This window comes from Hipposideros armiger, unplaced genomic scaffold, assembly GCF_001890085.2.
Source record: "Hipposideros armiger isolate ML-2016 unplaced genomic scaffold, ASM189008v1 scaffold_166, whole genome shotgun sequence".
Lineage (NCBI taxonomy): Eukaryota > Metazoa > Chordata > Mammalia > Chiroptera > Hipposideridae > Hipposideros > Hipposideros armiger.
The window spans coordinates 1,964,307-1,985,042 of NW_017731516.1; positions in this window are offsets into that span (position 1 = coordinate 1,964,307).

Here is a 20,736-nt window from a genome sequence, read left to right on the forward strand (position 1 = left end):
CTGTTTGTTCAGTGTGATCCTTTTCTTTGGCGTTGATGATATTCCTCAAATGTGTGATCAACTTGGTTTTCTATTCATATTTATGAATGAAGAATGAGATTGATTCATCTAAATATGTGCTTTGTTGTTCACCTGACTTTACCAGCCTGTGTCCTGAACAAAAGAGTTGACTGAGCTCTGTGTAACATGGACAGCTTGTTGACTCTTAGTTATCAGTCTAGGGTCAGGAAGGCAGCATTTTTCACCCCAAATCCCCACAAAACTTGCAATGAGGGCCCTACTATGTGCCTTTGGCACCCTACTTGGAAGCCCTAATGTCTTGAAGGCAGATAGCTCAATTCCATCAAAACATAATTTTCAGCTGTAGCTTGGGTGCAAAAGACTCTGCTGCACATGAAAGAGTGGGAAACTCAGCCAATGCACATATTTTGCAAACAGTTCTTCAGCCAATCACCCTGTTTTTTCTCCTTTCTTTTTACTCTCACTTTCTATTTATTCTTACTTCTACTCTCTCTTTATCCACTACCTGGGTTGGGATAGGGCTGGAAAGAGAGCTCAGCAATGAGGAATTCCTTCCCTCTCCTGATTCCTTCTCCTGAGGATCCCCAGGGTTGTAATGACCAATGTCGTTTAGTACATTTTTGGCCCCAGTTAAACAGGAAGATTATTAGGATACCCTTTAGCCTGGTTCAAATAACTGGTCTGGTCAATTCTCATTTTCTATTTACACTGTGAGAAGACAGCTTTGGAGTCTCATGACACCCAGATGGCAAAGTAAGCAAGCACATCTAACTGACAAATTAGTGGAATATGCTGCTGAAGAATTTTTAAGTGGCCTGCTTTTCAAGTTTCAAACATTATCTGAGGACACCTGACATACATACCTGCAACCTGGCTTGGTTTGAGAGAGGCGTGGAGTCACCTAGAGGCACAGAGACATTCCAGAATTGATCCTTTGGAACATAAGCTGTATTTGTTGGACAGAGGGAAACAATCCTACATATTAATTAAAATGGAACAACTTGATTCAATGAATGCCTATGCTTACGTTGTTGTAGCAGCCTTCTAAAATGACCCTCTTGGCAATGTACATAAGCCTTTATGAACAAAACAGGACTGTTTGCCAAATCATATTTTTAGGAAGCATTTCATGAGGGCCAATATGCCTACAGGACACTGAAAGGAAAATAACAAATGCTGCATTTTGTTGATGTCAGCCATAGCTTGTATATCTCAGACGTGACTTCACACCCAGAGATTGCTTCACTGCCCAGAATGAAAAGCCATTTTCAAGGGAACTCCTGGCATCAGTTTTAAGAGCGCTCCGTGCATGGCCACATTTCGAGGCTTTGTGTGAAGGGCAGTGAAGTGGCAGCTGCTGAGTCCATAAGCCTCTCGCCTCTGGAGGTCTGAATTCATAACTTCGTCTTGCTTTGGCCACAAGAAAAAATGTGTTTGGTTCATTCTCTCCCTGCTCAGCCTCATTAGAAAACCACCACACCATTTGGCTTGGATTGCTCCAACTGGCTGTGTCTGTTGCAGAGGAGGCCAGGGGTTGGGTAAGCAGGGCCCAGCAGAGGTGTGCTGGCCCTGCCGAGGAATGCTGCCTGCCACCTGCCTGGGCTTGAGCTTTCTGCAGGCCAAGCACTATTAATCCTTTGTCATCAACATTAAAGCCATATCAAACCTTTTTAATATTTTCTTTTAAAACTCATTCATTAGGTATTTGCTCTTCTGAAGTTGGAATTGGTAAAGGCTTACAACATGAGACTCGGTTTGGTAAGCACAACTGTTGATTGGGATGGGGTCCTATTTTTGAAAACTTTTTTTTTTTTCATCTCATCAAGGGACTCACAGACTTTCTGGCCATTGGTGTATTACTGTTAATTTTTTTCAGGATTGTAAGTAAGCGTGAGTTTTTAAGGTTTCCTCCTGAGACTTCAATAATAATAATGGGGAAAGAAGAAGGCTTTTAAAACAGCTTTAAGGGAAAAGAGTTGTTATCAGTTCTATAGGACTGAGAGAGAGTGACAAGTTCTGCTCTTTCTGCACCGTGAGGCCTAAGGAACTTCTTGATCCCACAAGAAAGTAAATTTAGCGAGGTTTTAGATTTGAGATGGAAAGTTCCCTAATAGGGTGTTCTGCTGCTCCACACCCAAGCCCCCGATGCAGCCCGAGCAGGCCCTCACTTTCTGTCCTTTTTTTTTTCTGGCCTCCATCAACGATCCTTTTTTGCTTCTGCCCAACTTGGCTGCTGTTCTTGAACATCAGCATACTAGCCCTTCCAGTTTTCAAAGGGCCTCCAATTTAACCTGAAACCTCCTAAATTCTTTACTGGAATTTAAAATCTTTCTCTGAAAATAGTGTAATAAATTACATGTTGTCATAAAGACAAAGAACCAGTGGATAAGAACTTTTTTAAATTTTGGAAAAAAAAGATTCAGAAAAAAAATTAATTTCAGTATTTTAAAGTAATACGTGATTGTCTATTGACAGACATTTTTTTTCCTCTCCTTTAAAAAAGATTTGTATTAAAATATATCTAACATGCAATATTACATGTTTCAGGGGTACACCATAGTTATTCAACATTTATATACCTAAAAAAGTGATCACAATGATAAGCCCAGCAACCATCTGACACCTACCACTCTATCACAAGATTATTGAGTATATTCCCTATGCTTTATTTTACATCTCCATGACTGTTTTGTAACGACCAATTTGTACCTCTTAATCCCTTTATCATTTTTACCCTGCCACCAACCACCTCCCACTTATCACCCCAGTAAATCTAGTACCCACCTGACACCACAAATAGTTATTACAATATTATTGACTATAATTCTTATCCTGTCCCCTACATCCCCATGACTACCGTGTAACAACCAATTTTTTTTTCTTTTTTTTAAGATTTTGTTGGGGAATTGGGAAAGGGAACAGTGTTGGGGAATCGGGGAAGGGGAACATTGGGTCCAGGACCCATTATCAGCTCCAAGTCAAGTTGTTGTCCTTCAATCTTAGTTGTGGAGGGCACAGCTCAGCTCCAACTCCAGTTGCTGATTTCAATCTAGTTGGCGTGGGGAGGGTCGCAGCCCACCATGCCATGTCAGCTCAAAGTGCCATGTTCAATTTTAGTTACAGAGGGGGGGGGGGGGGGGTGCGCAGCCCACCATCCCATGCGGAAGCCAAACCATCAACCTTGGTAACAACCAGTTTGTATTTCTTAATCCCTTTCACTTTTTCACCCAACCTTCCTCTCCCGTAGCAACCATTAAAATGTTCTCTGTATGTATGAGTTTGTTTCTGTTTTGTTTGTTTATTTTGTTCTTTATATTCCACATATAAGTGAAATCACATTGAATCTGTCCTTCTCTGTCTGACATACTCTACTCAGCCCAATACCCTCCAGGTCCATCCATGCTGCTTTAGATGGTGAGACCCATTCCCTTCCATGGCTGAGCAATATTCCACTGTGAATATGTACCACCTCCTCTTTATCCATTTACCCACTATTGGACAGCCAGGCTAACTCCACACCTTGGCCACTGTAAATAATGCTGCAATAAACATATGGATGCACATGTCCCCTCAAAGTAGCACTTTGAGTTTCTTCGGATAAATACCGAGAAGTTGAATTACTGGGTCTTCTATGTTTCTTGTTATATCCTTTGTTTTAAAGTCTACTTTTTTCTGGTATAAATATTACTACCCCAGCTCTTTTTGTTGTTTTCATTTTCATTAAATAACTTTTTCCATTCCTTTACTTTCTGTCTGTGTGTGTCTTTCAATCTGAAATGAGTCTCTTGTAGGCAGCATATGTAAGGGTTTTGTTTTCTTATCCATTTAGTCTTCCTATGTCTTTTGATTGGAGCGCTGAATCCATTTACGTTAAAAGCAATTGTCAATAGATATGTAGCTATTGACATTTTATTATTGATTTAAAAAATATTTTTTCTCATCTTAAAGAAGCCCCTCTAACACTCTTTGTAATACTTGTTTGGTGATGGAGAACTCCTTTAGCTTTTTCTTGTCTGGGAAGCTCTTTATCTATCCTTTGATTCTAAATGATAGCTTTGCTGGGTAGAGTAATTTTGGTTGTAGATCATTGCTTTTCATCACTTGGAATATTTCACACCAGTCCCTTCTGGCCTGGTCTTGGTGTGGGCTTGTTTGTGTTCATCTTATTTGGGACTCTCTGTGCTTCCTGGGCTTGTATATTTATTTCCGTAAACAGGATAAGGAAGTTTTCCATCATTATTTCTTCAAATATGTTTTCAATTCCTTGCTTTCTCTTTTTTCCCTTTTGGTACCCCTATGATGCAAATGTTGGTATGCTTGATGTTCTCCCAGAGGCCCCTTAAACCCTTCTAATTTTTTTTGGAATCTTTATTCTATTTGCTGTTCTGATTGGGCATTTTCTGCTACCTTATCTTCTAAATTGCTGATTCAATTTTCTGCTTCATCTAATCTACTGTTGCTTCCCTCTAATATATCCTTTTTTAAAAAAATATATATTTTATTGGGAAATTGGGGAAGGGAACAGTGTTGGGGAATTGGGGAAGGGGAACATTGTGCTTTCCCAGGACCCATCAGCTCCAAGTCAAGTTGTTGTCCTTCAATCTTAGTTGTGGAGGGCGCAACCTCAGCTCCAAGTCCGGTCACCACTTTTAATCTAGTTGTGGTGGGGGGAGGGAGGTGCAGCCCACCATCCCATTCGAGAGTCAAACTGGCAACATTGTTGTTCAAAGCAAGCAAGTGCTCTCACCAGCTGAGCCTTCCGGCCGCCCATTGGCAGCTCAACAGCAGCAGCTCACTGGCCCATATGGGAATTGAACTGGTGACCCTGTTGCTCAGAGCTTGTGCTCTTAAACAAGTGTGACACCCGGCCAGCCCCTTCTAATGTATTCTTCATTTCAGTTATTGTATTCCTGATTTCTGACTGTTTTTTTTTATCTCTCTCTATGTTTATGTTTCCTATCTTTTTGTTGAAGTTCTTTGAGCATCCCTATAATCAGCATTTTGAACTCTGCATCCGGTAGATTGCTTGTCTCCATTTTCTTTAGTTTATTTTTATTTTTGGCACTTTGTTCTGTTCTTTTATTTGGGAAATGTTTTACTGTGTCCAAATTTTGGCTGCTTCCCTGTGTTAGTTTCTGTGTGTTAGGTAGGGCTGCTGTGTCTCCTGGTCTTAGTACAATGGTCTTATGTAATAGGTGTCATATGGGGCCCAGTGATACAGTCTCCTTGGTCACAAGAGCTGTGTGTCCCTTGTGTGGGTTGTATGTGCACCCCTGTAATAGTTGAGCCTTTGTTGCTTGCATGTCATTGGGAGGAATTGACTCTCAGGCTGATTGGTTATGAGAACTGGTTGTGACTACAGTGGAGGAGCTGTTGTGCAGGGGCTGACCTTATGGAGCTGAATTCACTTTAGCAGGGCTCTGGTGCCTGCCTAGTTTGCCCTTTGGGTGTGTGATTTGTGGAGGTTGTTGGGTGGTACTCTGGTGTGGTCTGAAGCTGGCTACCAGGTGTATTGGTTCTGGGGCCTCTTGAGAGGGGCTCTGATGCAGGCCAAGGTCAGCTGCTGCCTGTGCCCTGAGCTTGGCCACCTGGTATAAGCTACAAAGTGACATGCAGTTGGTTGCCACTTGTGTTGGGCTGGGAAGTACCTGAGAGAGGCTAAGCTATGAACTGAGGCCTGTTGCCACCAATGACATCAATGCTTGGGGCTGCTCAGCAATAGGTACAGGACATGTCAAAACCTAATGCTGCTTGTTTGGGTTTTGTGAACTTTTGAAAGATTTTAGAAAATTCCACAGGATGGGCCTAGGTAGGCTGTTTATACGGAAAAGCCACTGGAAGCAGCTTGGGTGGGCCTGAACATTGGATGGGGCAGGGCCTCAGGGAATCACCAGGGTGGGGCCAACAGTGTTAGCCAGGTGAATGGTGACTCAGATACGGTAGCCGCCTGCATCTGTATGCCAGGAAGGCGGAGGTCCAAACATAGAAACAAAATGGCTTCTGCCTCAACAGAACTGCCCCTCTAGCCCTGGCCCTGAAACCAGATACCCCAGTTCCTCCTTGTATGTCCCTGATGCCTTTTGAATTGCTGCTGTAGTCAGTGAGTAAATCTGTGTGCACACCCTTTAAGAAGATCAGCTGGGACTCCAGCTCACTCAGCCACAATCTCTGCTGGTTTTCACAGTCAGAGTTATGGGGACTTCTCTCCCCAGTACTGGAACTCTGGGCTGGGAGCCTGGTGTGTGGCTGGGACCCCTTGCTCCTCCATGGGGGAACCTCCATAGCTGAGATATTCCTCCTGATTTTTAACCACAGTATGTGTGTGTGAGACCAGCCCTTTCCACGTCTCTGCCCATCCTACCAGTCTCGAGGTGGCTTCTGCTATATGTCCTTAGTGGTAGGACTTCTGTTCAGCTGGCCTTCAGGCAGTTCTCAATGATGATTGTTCTGTAGTTTAGTTGTAATTTTGATGTGGTCATGAGAGGAGATAAGCACAGCATTTCCCTCTTCACCATCTTGAACAGATCTCTTTGACAGACATGTTTTTAAGAGAAGGTGTAAGTGACCTGTCATTCACTTTCTTGCTCCAATTCTGCCACTTGTGGAGGGAGAGCAGAAACATTTAAGAAGCTGAGATTGAAGAGGAATATCCCCCTACACATTCCAATTTAGAGGATATAGAATCACTGAGGCTACATTCTGTAATTACTAGAAGCAAAGAAATAATTCTATAAGGTATGTTTCTATTAGCAATCTAAAAGACAAGTGTTTTGGAGAAGCTTTGTCTCTGAATGATACTTTTAAATTTTCACAGCAGAGTAGAGGGGAGACTGGATGTAGGGGAACCACCAGAATTCACCTTACATCTCACTTTTTTTCATAAAAACTTTTGTCCTCAGGCAGTCCCCACAGATTACTACTATCTTCCACCTTTAAATTTAGATCCCTACCTAAATTATTGAGCATCATTTATTTACCAGGTAATGGTTTAGGTGCTGGGGATATAGTGATAAGTAAAGTAGATATGGTCTCAGCTTGCAAGGAGCTTACATTCCAGCAGAAAAGACAGCCTGTGTGTTCAGAGTTTTATCCTACTTGCAAGTTAACTATAATAGTTAGCCTTCCACAGTTTCATGAATGCTGTTAGAAGAGATGAGACTCCTGGGTCAGAGATGGACAGTTTATTCCTCAGAGTATTAATGGTTGTCAGAGAGTCAGCATTTACGTGCAAGTTCCCCAAGCCCCAATTCTCACAGGGTGAATGTGAAGAGGGCCAGATGATACCTGCATATGCAGAAGAAGAACACTTCTGTTTAGAATTTTAGGAGCCTGAATCCACAATAATGGGCAATAAGCACGCCTGCCTTTTATTTTGGAGAGAGACATTATCTTTATAATGCTGAAAAGTAAGCATGCCTGCCCTTTCTCCCAGAGGGAGACAGCTATCTCTGTCTCCCAAGGCCATTCACTATACAAACATTCTTGAAAAGGTTGTCTGGAACAAAGGGCAGTCCCTGCCTCATTTCAAAGTGCAGACACAGGAGAGGCCCAAGAAGAATTCTTTTCCAACAGTTCAAAGCAGTGGCCTGATTTGTCAGAGTCGAGACAGCTCTGCCTACAGAGGTGAGAAGTAAGTTTCTCACATGCTGTCTTCTGGGGCTTATGGATGTGACCACAATACTAAAATGAGCATGTCTTCGGGTAGGACAGAGGAGGAGCAGGGCTGAGTCAAGAAAATCTCTGATGTGACAATTCAGTTGGCAACTCCCAGAAAACTGTGCAGTCCTATGACGACTTGAAACATAAGCTACGCGTCTCATGGTTAGAAGTGTTGGGCTGCTGGTGTTAGCCAGACCAGCCACCAGAGTGACCAGGCATTCACTCAGGATGGGGACTGAGGGATTTGGTGGAGAGGTGCGAGCCAGTCATGGAATAATTACATTAAAAAACAAACCAACCTGTCTTTGAAGTTAATAGCCTAGATAAGTGTCTCATGTTGGCCAGGATTTATTTTATTTAAGTCTGATATATAGAAATTTAGAAATGACCGTGTGGATTTTCATGAAGATTGGTAAACACAAAATGTGCTTCTAAGCTGTCTACCAAGTTTTGGCCTCAGTTAATTTTTATGGATGAGTTTTAAACTCCTAAGAAACAAATAGGTAATAAAAGTGCTAACACAAACATAGGCTTAACTGTAAAGACATGCAGTGGAAGCTGAGATAGACAATAAAATAATTACTACTGGTGGGAAGGATGTATAAAACAAATTAAAATGCCTATTAATCAGAAACTTAACTACACAGTATATATTTCCTGAAATGCTCAGTGCATATCTGCCTGGAGTAACAAAATGTCTTTGAGTTCTTGAACCCCCTGTTTGAATACTTCTTCATTAAAAGTGTTAACAAAATAGTAGAGGTATAGCTAATTTTTTAGGCTGCCAAGTAGAGAAGTTATTGTGCATTTGATCAGTCTTATTTAAATTTTTAATTTTAACCCCCTTCCTCTATACTCTCTGTGCCAAAGCTTGCCATATGTATACTGGAAAAGGGTATTTGTGTTTACAATTCTTCTTTAAAGTTTGCAAAGTGCTTTTGCATACATAGTTGCTTGGCTCCATTTGGTCCTAACAATTATACTTTGCGTAGACAAAATATCCCCTTTTTACAGGTGGAGAAACTGAGACAAGAAGAACTTCAGTGATTACCTAGAGCTTTATAGCCAGTGACAGCATAGAACAAAGAATTGTCAAAAAATATTCTAATTTGGTTCTTCCTGAAACAATGTCATTATGTCAACAGCTTATTTACTTGGTGGGATGGCAAGTTCTAGTTTAGATCACTATTGTTTTTTTTGTTTGTTTGTTTTATTTTTTAGCTGAGCCATCCCGCTGCCTGTTGGCCACTCAGTGGCAGCTCAACTCGGGCTGGGAATCAAACCGGTTGCTCAGAGCTTGTACTCTCGAGTGAGCTCTTAACGAACTGAGCCACTCGGCCGGCCCATAGTTCACTATTGTAGTGGAATTATCTCCCTTAAGAAAAGTAATAAGATAAGTAAATAAACCACACACACACACACACACACACACACACACACACACACACACACACTGTTCTCTGGTTCAGTTTTGTAAGAGGAGGAATAAGAACAGTTTTGTCAATGTTTCAAAAATGAAGGAAGGGAGAAAATTAAAGAAAAAAAGATGTCAGGCAATGCCTGAGATTCATTTTGGACCTTAACTTCTGACTTAAGAAAACTTCAGAAATTGGGGCAGAACTGTTGGAAGATTTGGGATGATTCAGGCAGTGACTTTCTATTTTAAAAAATAATACAGCCTATTTTGCTGAAAAATTATGGGAAAAACTTTAAAGATTCATCTACTTAATAAATATAGTTTAAGAAAGCAAATGTTTTTAATAAGAACAATTAACTACTCAAAATACATTAAAATATTTTAAAATCTATATGCAAAGAAAGTTGAAGTCAAAAGAATGTATTATAACTGCTATAACTCTTATTATATACAGAGCGTAATAGCAGTCATAAAACACAAAACAATATGAGACCATGGAGATCCATTTAGCCTCCTCTGTTAATGACCAAGGGATATATTAGCCAAATCCATTGTTTTCTGCAATTGCTATGGTAAACTTTTATTTATTTATTTATTTTAAAGATGTTATTGGGGAATTGGGGGAGGGGAACAGCGCTGGGGAATCAGGGGAAGGGGAACAGACAGGTTGCTGTCCTTTCGTTCTTCAGTCTAGTTGTGGAGGACGTTGCTTCACTGGCACATGTTGGTATTATCATTGCGCTCTTCCCGGGTGAGGCAGATCAGTCACCGGCCTCTGGACAGCCTCTCACGGTGGCTCTTGGCAGCTCACACCAGCTGCCAGCCGCTCACGCTGGCTGCCAGCCACTCGTGGTAGCTTATGGCAGCCCACTGCAGCAGAGGCTGCAGCCTACGCCATCACCGGTGACTCATGGCAGCCCAGCTCCAGGTCGAGCTGTTGTTCACCATCTTAGCTGTAGAGGGCAGTGTCACTGGCCACTATGTGGGATCCGAGCCAGGGCCCTGCTGGTCAGAGCTGGTGTCCCAAGCCAGTTTTTAACTGAAGTGCCACTCGGCCGGCCCTGCTATGGTAAACTTTTAAATGAAAGCTCCCCCTTTCTCCTTAACCCCTCCCTCCATATGCAGACACAAAGAAATGTGAAAGGGATAATTGGCCTCATCCTGAAGACTTGTCCCTGGAAGAGGTAGAAGTAAGTTGAAATTTAATAAGGTTCATCGGATTTACCGTAGTTCACAAATAATATAGCTACTTGTGTAATCCTCTGCCCCCAAACAGATGCCCTATCAGTAGATTGATTACTTTGAGTTTTAAGTGCCATTGGCTCATTGAAAATCTCTCTGAGAGGGATGATGCCCAGTATTGGGCCTGATACACAGTGAGTGTCCAATATAGCTTTTTAAATAGAAGCTTTATTACCTTCCTATGGGGATTAGTTGACAGCCAGTGAGGTTAAATGAGGTCCTCAGTTAAGACGAGGGGAGGAAATAGAGAATATCTCAGACGACACGTGTGAGGATATGAAAAATAAAAGAGAGCACACACATACAAAAATCTTTGTTCAGTTTATAGATTTGTTGAACATACTTTCTCTTCCTTTTATTCTTCCTCCTTTACTGATTTTTCCCTTTCAGATCCTCTTTCTTTTTCTTCTTCCTCATCTGTTTAGTCCCAAAATGGATTGAAATATGTATTAGAAGTCAATGTTATTAGAATCATAGGTATCATGAAAAATAAGTAATTTGTATAGACAGTAAATTAGAATTATTTCAACCAATTATGTATGCATCAAGTCAACCATTTTTCTTTACATATTTTTGTATCTGTCTTATGCCCACCTTCACTTTTTTCCAGGGTACTGGGGGACATTAAACACATTTGAAAATAGTGTACATTTTACTCTGTGAATTCACAGAGGAGCTGGAAGCTTGCCTTACCATCTTTGTTGTTGTTGTTTTTTAATCACAATAGTTAGCATTAAATAAATTTTTACTGAATGCGAAAGGTTCTAAGATCACTATTTAATATCTGAAATAAAAATACAATGCTGAATTTATTTTTTATAATAAGGGAGAACTAATCCAATTACATGTAGTTTCCCTGAGAAAAGTGGACGGCCAATCTAATGTATGGTTTTTGAATAGCCTGTGGTTCAAGGATTGGCATATTTTGAGAAACATAAGTGGGTTGAGATCATCTGTTCAAGTATATTTACTCAGGTGAGATTGTTGTTGATTGATTGGCATTCAGAGGCATGATTTTTGGAGTGAGACTGTTTCTCATTGGCTGACTTTCAAAAGTAGGAAACTGTTATTGATTGGTTGGCCTGCAAGAGTATGTTAATTGAGGCAAAATTGTCATTGATCAACTGAACAAATTTAAATGTGGCTCTGATGACTAGCTACCATGGCTAAAGAGCAATTATTCTTGTCCCTAAGGTTATGTGAACATTTTTATTTGCCCTCCCCAGTTTTGGTTCTTATCCAGATAAAGCTTCAGGAAGATTGCCAAGATATTTACTACTGATATTTACTCTCACAAAAGTGAGATTTTAGCTTTGATCAACATGCTTTCACCCTGTTTTAGTTTTTTGAATAATTTGTTAAATCATCTGTTAGGACAGTGGCTGTGCAGACTCATTCAAGATAGTGTACAACAAATATTAACTGTGACACAAAGAAATATAACTAGAAGTGGTATAAGAAGGTCGTAGAAGACACTCTGGATCCATGACATAAGATTTCTCAGACCTGGTTAAGAAAATAATTTCCTGAGTCTAATTTAGAAAGTCAGGATACATTTTCTTTTGTCTCATCTGTAGCATTAATTCAGTAATAACACGAAGTGGAAACAATGATATAGAATCCCCCCAGCTGACCAAAATAAATAAATAAGTAAACAAACATATAAGCACACATAAATAAATCAATAAAATCCAAAGCTATTGTATTGGGTTAAGAAATTAAATTATTTTATTGTGCCCTCATTGCCTGGGCCCGTTTGTTACTATGTCAGTGAGGAAACAAATATTTTTGATAACTACACCAAGCTGTCTAGCTCCTATGGATGAAGTTGTTATCTTCAGGGGAGTTATTATTTATTTTCCAAGTTATTATTTGCTATATGATTATTTAAAATGTAATAAATACTTTCCTAGAAAATCTGATTTGAAAACAAAAAGAGAAAAATTATACAATACTAGATGTGATAAAAGAAGCACAGATATGGATGTTATTGAGGTTAATAAAAATTTAAGAATAGTATATGGAACTGTCTGGTTATAAATTAAAATTTTACTATGTAATTTATTGTATAATTTCAAGCCAAATATAAATACTGGATTTTACCCTAGAAAACCTAAATAGACCAGTTGCTGTGGAAGAAATTAGAAATGGTGTTATAGTGGTTGTTATAGAGCACCTAGTATTTTTAAACATATGAGCACCAGATGGTTTTACATCTAGTCTTATGTAACATTCACAAAGAGATAATTCATGTATAATACAATTATTTAAGGCCACAGAAAAATTATGTATACTATTTACAAAGCTAACATAACCTTAATATCAAAGCCAATATTGAGAGTATAAAAATTGTAGACCTAGATCTTTATAGGCAAATCAAATTCAGCAGTGTATTAATAAATAATAAATCATGTAAGTTTTGTTTCAGGAATGCAAGGATGGTTCAGCTAAAAAGGCGACCAATATAATTCACTTCATTGTCAAATGAAAGAAGAAAAAGACAGTATCATTCTGTTAATAGAGTCTAAGAAAATTAAATTAAATTAACTTCAGTCCTACTAAAAATGTTTAAAAAATAGGGACAGAGGAAACAATAGCAACACAATAAAGATGATTTATCAAAAGTTCAATAAACAATAAAATATTAGAGTTATTCTCATTAAGAGTAACACTAAAACCAGGATACTCATTGTTTTCCTCATTGTTAAATGTTATTTTGGAGGTTCTAGGTAAAGCAATGAGATAGAAGAACAAATAAATAGTATAAATATTAAAAAGACAAATATCCTTATTTGCATGAAATCCAAATGATTCTACTAAAGGTATTCAAATTTGGTAGAATTGCTGGATATGAGATTAGTGTAAAAACAAGTCAATTCCTCTTCTTTATATTAGCAACCATCAGAATGGAAGGCATGCATTTAAAAGAAAGTTTCAGGATATGTGTGAACAAAACTATAAAATGTTATCGAAGGCCTTAAATAAATGAAGAGACATGCCCTATTCCTGAATTGAAAGAATTAATATTATAAAAATATCAATCATTCAAAAGTAAATATATAAAATCAATTTATATATATTTAATCAGAATTTCCACATGTGCTTTTTAAAATAGGACAAAACAATTTTAAAGTTCATCAACAATTTTAAAGAATACATGTTGTAGAGTTGCCAAAAATTCTTGGGACAATATTAGTGGTGGGAATTCTTGCATTAACAGATATCAAAACTTATCATAAAGCTACTATAGCCAAATCTGTATGGTTTGGCACAGAAATAGATGAGTAGGTCAGTAGAACCAAATAGAGACTCCACGTATATAGCCTAATATAATATGAAGATGGCATTTCAATTTAGTGGGAAAAGAATGATATATTTAATAAATGGTGTTGACAGAATCGGCAATTTAGTTGGGAAACACAAAGTTAAATGCTTATGTGATGTCATATACAAAAATAAATACCAGATATATTAAAGTTCTAACTATAACAAAGTAAAAATAAGCAAAGGAAAATTAAGAAAGAAGGAGTACCACCAGAGACCTTAAAGAAGTAGATTGATGACTACAGAAAACAATTACATTTCTATGTTGAGCAACAACTCCAAAAAGTCAAATGACAAATTCAGAGAAAATATTTTTAATACTAATGGGTGATTATTACAAACATTAAAGTATTACTATGCATTGATTAACAAAAAGACAAAAAAAAACTAACATAAAAATAATAAAGTCAAATGTCCAATAAATATTTGAAAATATGATCAACCTCACCAGCAGTAAAAAAATATGTAATGAAGTAATAGTGAAATGTAATTCTTCACCCTTCATAATGAAAAAACTAAAGAGCTTGATAAAATCAACAGTCACATATACCTGGGGTTAGCTCATTTAACTCTTCAGAAAAGTCATTTGACTGCAAATTCCTCTTTTGAAACTACATCCTAGAGAAATATTTGCACAAATGTTCAAGGAAACATGTACTATGGATTTTTGTAGTAGAAACACCCTTAAAAAAATCTGAATGCCCATTAATGTAGAGAATTATGAAAAATATTTATTTTATTAATCCACTTTGTGGAATATTATGCAGGAATCAAAACAGAATAAGGTCAATTCATATATATGTAATATATTATATGATATTCGTATATCACATATATATATATATATATATATATATATATATATATATATATATATATATGAATTTTGTTCAACTACACATGTCCAGATACATTTGAAAGTGAAATAAAACAATTTGCCAAGTGACATGTAATAAATAATGGGAGTTTAAAAAAATGAAATAAAAAAACATATGGATATATATGTTGGTATATACCATGATGAGTATAGAAACAGATCCAGGAGATTAGACACAACACAGGTAACATTGGTAATCTCTCAAGGTGGGATTGATTGGGGTTAGAGGAGATGATGAATTTTTTCTTTTTCTATCCCTCTATTGTTAATTTTTCCAATGAGCATATGCTACTTCAAATAATTATAATAGTAAAAAACAAAATGGATATTTCTTCATAAACAAATAGGTCACATAAAGCATTTTAAGATATTGGACTTCTTTGGAAAGTTAGGAACTCTAGGTAAAAAGAATAAGTGCTGCAAATCTAATAGGTACACTAAAGACATTTCAAGAATTAAGGGAAGGAAGAGAAATAATGAAAAATCCTATGAATTTTTGGAGTTCCTGAAAAGCACAGCTCTAAAATTATTACAGCACTAGATAATTAGTGTTATTAGGGGTTAGTTATTATATCCTACATCTATATATTTATGGTCAACTTGAATTAGTATAAAAAAACGAGCAAGCAGCATTCAAACAGAACCTTGCAGACTGACTCTCCAAGATAATCTAATGTGGTTGGGATCTGAAATTATCATTCTCGACTCTTATGTCAAGGACACAACCTCTAGTTTTCTTGGTTCTCATCCAGCTTTGCTGTCCACATACAGTACTCCCTGAATCACCAGAACTTGACCAAAATAATTTTTACAGGAAGTTAACCATGAGGAAACAGTGATTCAGGAAGTTCCAACTTGCCAAAGTTCAGGTGAGTCAGTAGTGAAGTTGAAATGGGCCCCAGATAATCATTTTAAATAAAATTCTCCCTCTCCTTCTTCTAAAGTTTCCATACTAAGATTAGCCCTTGTAAGATTATGCCTTTCCCACCAGCAAACCATAAATAATGCTATTTTAAAATAAAAATGAATACATATGATAAGACTATACTTGTTTGATTTTTTTTTAAATACCTAAAGATTGTCGCATTCTTCATAGTTTGGGTTTTCAGTTTGCTTTCTATAGTCAATGCATAAACTGACTAGATTAGCAGAGATTTAAATCTCACAGATATCTTGTTCCTGTTTTTTCCTGCATTGACATTTTACAGGAGACAGAGCCTGAGATAACAGAAATGTAATATAAATAACAATGTGGATGCTTATCTGAACTCTGTAAACATATATGGTTAATTCATTTAGATTCCGTACATGACTTCAAAATGAGCAAATATATATATTTGTTTATTTTTATTTTAAAACAGCATTATTTATGGTTTGCTGGGGGAGAAGTCTCCCTCAGGAAGATCCTGTTGGGTACTTGATTATCCTTATAGTCATGGGATCACCACTAATTTTCCAATAAATTATTATTTAGAAAAAGAAATGTTTAAGCCTAAGAGAGTAAATCTTATAATAGAGTGCATTTTTTCTACTTATATTGACAATAAAGACCCTCATGTATTTATATCATGATGCAGTCATATCAGGTCAACCACCTGAGGTTGAAAACTAAAATAAAGTTGCCATTTGTACATATTTTGAGTTTGGCCCCATGTAAAAATACCATTTAAGAGCTCTTTTGGAGAAATGGCTTTAGATTCAGTTCTACTGGAAATAATTGGAAGCAGCTTTCTGTGGAAATATTCACTGATGGACTAGAGTCTAGGACTGTTTTTTGTATGGTGCATGAACTAAGAATGGTCTTTACATTTTTAAATGGTTGAAACAATATAAAAAAGATTTTATGAAAATGATTGGAAATTCAAATTTCAGTATTTTTATAAATGACACAAATACATTCATTCATTTTCCCATTGTCTATGGCTGCTTTCTTGCTACAGTTGAGTGTACATGACAGAGACTCTATGTCCCTTAAAGTCTTGAATATTTATTATATGGTCCTTTGCAGAAAAAGTTTGCTGACCCTTAGATTAGAAAATACATGAGTATATTTGCTCTGAGGACTTGTATATGGTTTTTTTTGTTTGTTTGTTTAGTGGTACACTGAATGAAATTAATTCATTTATTTATCCTTTTATTCTTTCATTCAATAAAACCTTCTTGAGTACTGACACTGAACAGCACTAGAAATAAACAAATGTGTAGGACAAGTTCTTTGTCCTAGAGGAGAGTATGTGAAACAATGCATGTTAGTAAGACAGTCATACTAAAAATTTTTACAAGGAAATGAATTCCTTATTAGATAGAGAACCACAGTAATTTTAGGCCCTCCAGATTCTTCCTAAGAAGAACTCTAGCCCAAGGTTTGATGCAGTTCATGTAGATCGTGAATTTTTCTCTCTACTGTCGCTATCAGTATCCTGAGCTTCCCTTTCTCTGCCCACATGGGGGACCCTGCTTTCTGGAGGTGAGCGTTGTGTTTCCCTATCATGACAGCTTTGGCGGTCCAGCTTAGCAACCACCATCACCAATCACTTGCCATGTGACAAGTACCATGCTAGGGCCTTTACTTGAAATGATGTCCTTCAAACCTCATACTCTGCAAGGTTGACACAATTGTTCCCATTTTTGTAAATGAGAAAACAGAGTTTCAGGAGGGTCAAGTATACTGCTCGCAAGCAGCAGAGGCAAGATTTCAAACAATGATTGCCTGTTTCCAAAGCCAATCCTTTCTATGCCAACTTACTAAGTCTGCCTTGTTTTTAAGTCTCCAGTTCTTTCCCCAAAGTTCTTTCTTTTGGTTACTCTTGAGATGTTATTTGTTAGATAAGTCTCTTAGGCTGTGGCTCTATGATAGCAAAGAAATGTTTTTCAGGAACTATGCTGTTTCCATGTTTGTGGTTGCAGTGTCTTTATATCAGAACTAGTTCCACTCTGAGTTTCACTTTTGTTTCCTGCCTTTGTTTCTAAAACACTTGTGCTTATTAGAATGAGAAGACTTTTGCAGGCTGTCAGGGACTCACTGTAGGTTAGAGCCACAAATTAGGTAGTGTGGAGTAGTGACAAGATTTGACAAGAGCCAAGATTTGGTGGCAGAGGAAGCATGGGTTCCAGTGTTGCCTCTGTTTCCTTTTTCTTTCTTTCTGTCTTCTTTCTTTCTTTCTTTCTTTCTTTCTTTCTTTCTTTCTTTCTTTCTTTCTTTCTTTCTTTCTTTCTTTCTTTCTTTCTTTCTTTTTTTCTGAGGAGCAAAGATTTTTATTCATGTGAAAGTACAGCTCTCTTATAAGCAGGGGTACCCAAAACTAGGATGTCCCACTTCTGTCACTTGCTTGATGTGAGCTCTTGTCAATATCATGTCACTCTCTAAACCTCAATTTTCTCATTTGTAAAATCATTTATAGTGGAATTTGAGATAGGTATTTGTCTATTCCCCATATGTATATGGCCATTTTAGAATCAGTTTCCCATCCAACCCTATCAATAGTGATCTCTTTGGCTGGTAGGATCTCTGAGTTAAGAGGAGCAGTATAATGTACAATCTTTGAAGGCAGATAGACAGGCCATTGCTAGCTGAGGAATCTGAGACACTGACTTCATTTCCTTGAGTCTCAATTTCCTTATGTGTAAAATGAGAAAATTATAGTGCCACCCATAGTAATAATATTGAGTGCTTACTGTGTACCAGGTACTGTTCTAAGCACTTTATGTGAATTGAACTATTTAATCCTCATAACAATCCTATGAGGTTGTGACTAATATGAAACCCCATTTTGCAGAAAAGGAAATTGAGGCACAGAAAAGTCTAGGAAATGGAGAACCCAGAATTTGAAACTTAGCCACTTAGTTCTTGAGCCCAACTTCTTAATAATTATGCCATTGCTCCCACAGAAATGTGTTGAGGTTTAGTTAAGAAAAAAACAATAAAGCCCTTAACACAGGGTGGGTTGTCAGTAAATGTTGGTTACTTTCCTTTGAAGAGTGTCTTAAAAATACATTCACATACATTGAAATCCCCTGGGCTGGGGAGTAGATTTGTTAGAAATGCTGATTCTTGGACTCTACCCTGGACCTACTGAATTCTGAGAATTCTGCTTATTTTAACAAGCTTCCTGGGTGATTTTTGGTACATTAAAGCTTGTGAGAGTCTAGCTTAATCTTGATCTACCCTAACTTGCTAACAATGCAGAAATCCCTTTATGTCATTGCTCCCATCCCTCCCTGGCTTCTTGGGGGTTCCTGGTGGTGGAGAGCTTCTTCTCTCACAAGGCAGCTCATCCTGTTTTTAAGAAATCTTTGGATTATTAGAAACATCTTCCTTATAATTGAATGAAAAAAACCTTCTCCATGTTACTTTTTCTCCATCTGACCTATTCAGCCTTCAGAGTCACACAGATCTTTGGTGTAGGAAGGTAATGGAGAAGCCACTGTGGGAGCACATGGGACTTGGAGATTAGATTTGTGTACAAGCCTGGCATATGGAACAGTTTCGAGGGTCAACAGCCACCTAAGGAAGAGGTCCTAAGGTGGTGTCTATCTGAGCACAGTGACACGGACGGAGCCTGTGAATATATCAAACACAGAAATCCAGGTAGGGAGACAGACAAATGATACCATCATCAGGCAGATGACTAAAAGATGCAGAATAAACAAGGACTCACATGCTGAAATGGGGAATGTCATGATTGTCTGGTTACAGGAATGAGTTTATAAAATCATGTGGGGTCAATTTTACTTGACACTGAATCAACTGAGTTACGAAACCAGGGTTCTTTAAGTGTTCCCTTAGTAGGAACAGGATTCTTTTCCACATAGTGCACATTAGAAATATTTAATGAGTGAATAAAAATGGTGGGCAAGTGGCCCTAGCCATGAAGATTGCAAGCCAGAAACAGGGCACATTTTCCCCATCTGGCCATCAAAATATTCAAGGAAAGCCTTTTTTCCTTCTCTAGCTTAAAAAATTCCAAGTACCCCCACATTGGCATAGGAGCCTAAGATCTTGTTTCTGGAGCTTTTTCCAGTTGGAAGCATCTTCAGACACTTTAGTTTGTCAGTGTCTCTCTTAAAATGTGGTACTCAGAGCTAAACACAGGGCACTGAGGTGGCATGGCTGTACTGAGTGCCACAGATCCTCCACCTCTCTGGTTGTATGTGTTACACGGCCACAAATGGCCACAGCAAATTCTTTTTTAATTAAATGCTCTATATATTGTAAATAACTCACCTCTGCTAAGGCAGCCTAAGATTACATGAGCTTTTCTAGCAGCCAGATCATGCACTTGGCTCATATTAAAATTTCTGTTAGTGAAATTACTAAAGTTCTTTGTCACATAAAATACTGCTAAACTAAGGCAAATTTGGCTTATATTTGTGCAAGTGTTTGAACCTAAGCACAGGATTTTATATTTATCTCTGCTAAACTGCATCTTGTTAGTTTTGGCCCAATAGGCATGCCTGTGGAGATATTTTTTTAATTCTACTTTTGTCATTCAACATATTTAGCTACCCTTCTATCCTTGTGCCATTTAAAAGTATTAACAATACTCCTATACCCTCATCCAAGACCTTCATAAAAAGTATTTAACAGTAATAGGCTTGTTGAATTTCCCTAAGATCTCCCTTCAAGATGACATTTCTTCATTTGTCGGTATTCTCTTAGGCACCTACTATGTGCCAAATGCCATGTTATGCCCTGGGAATAAGAATATGAACATGACCTAGCTCATGCTCTCCAGATATCCCCAGCCTAATGAAGAAGGCTAGCACATCAGCAGACAAATGCAATATTCTGTGATGAGGGATGTACTAGAGGGATGGCACAGGGATGATGGTAGAATCAGGACTTTGGTCGAATAATCATAGAATGATGAAAATCCATTTGGCATCAAGTAGACTTACAGAGTTTAGAAACACTTGTCTCATGTAGTTCCAATCTTAGGAACATTTTAAAATCACTCTTATGCAACACTTTAAAAATCACCACCACTGTATTTTTATTAACCATTCGGTTGAAGGCCCAGCTATGGTGTGATACTGTTTACTCTTTATGTTGACTGGATACTTTTACCAGCTGGGTGAGAACAACCACTTATTGCCCTCCTGTGAAGAGTATTTTTGACCCTTTTCCTTTCACATAACTTATCTATGTTCTCCCCCCGCACCCACGCCCCCACCCCAAGTTCAGCTTCGTACCCAT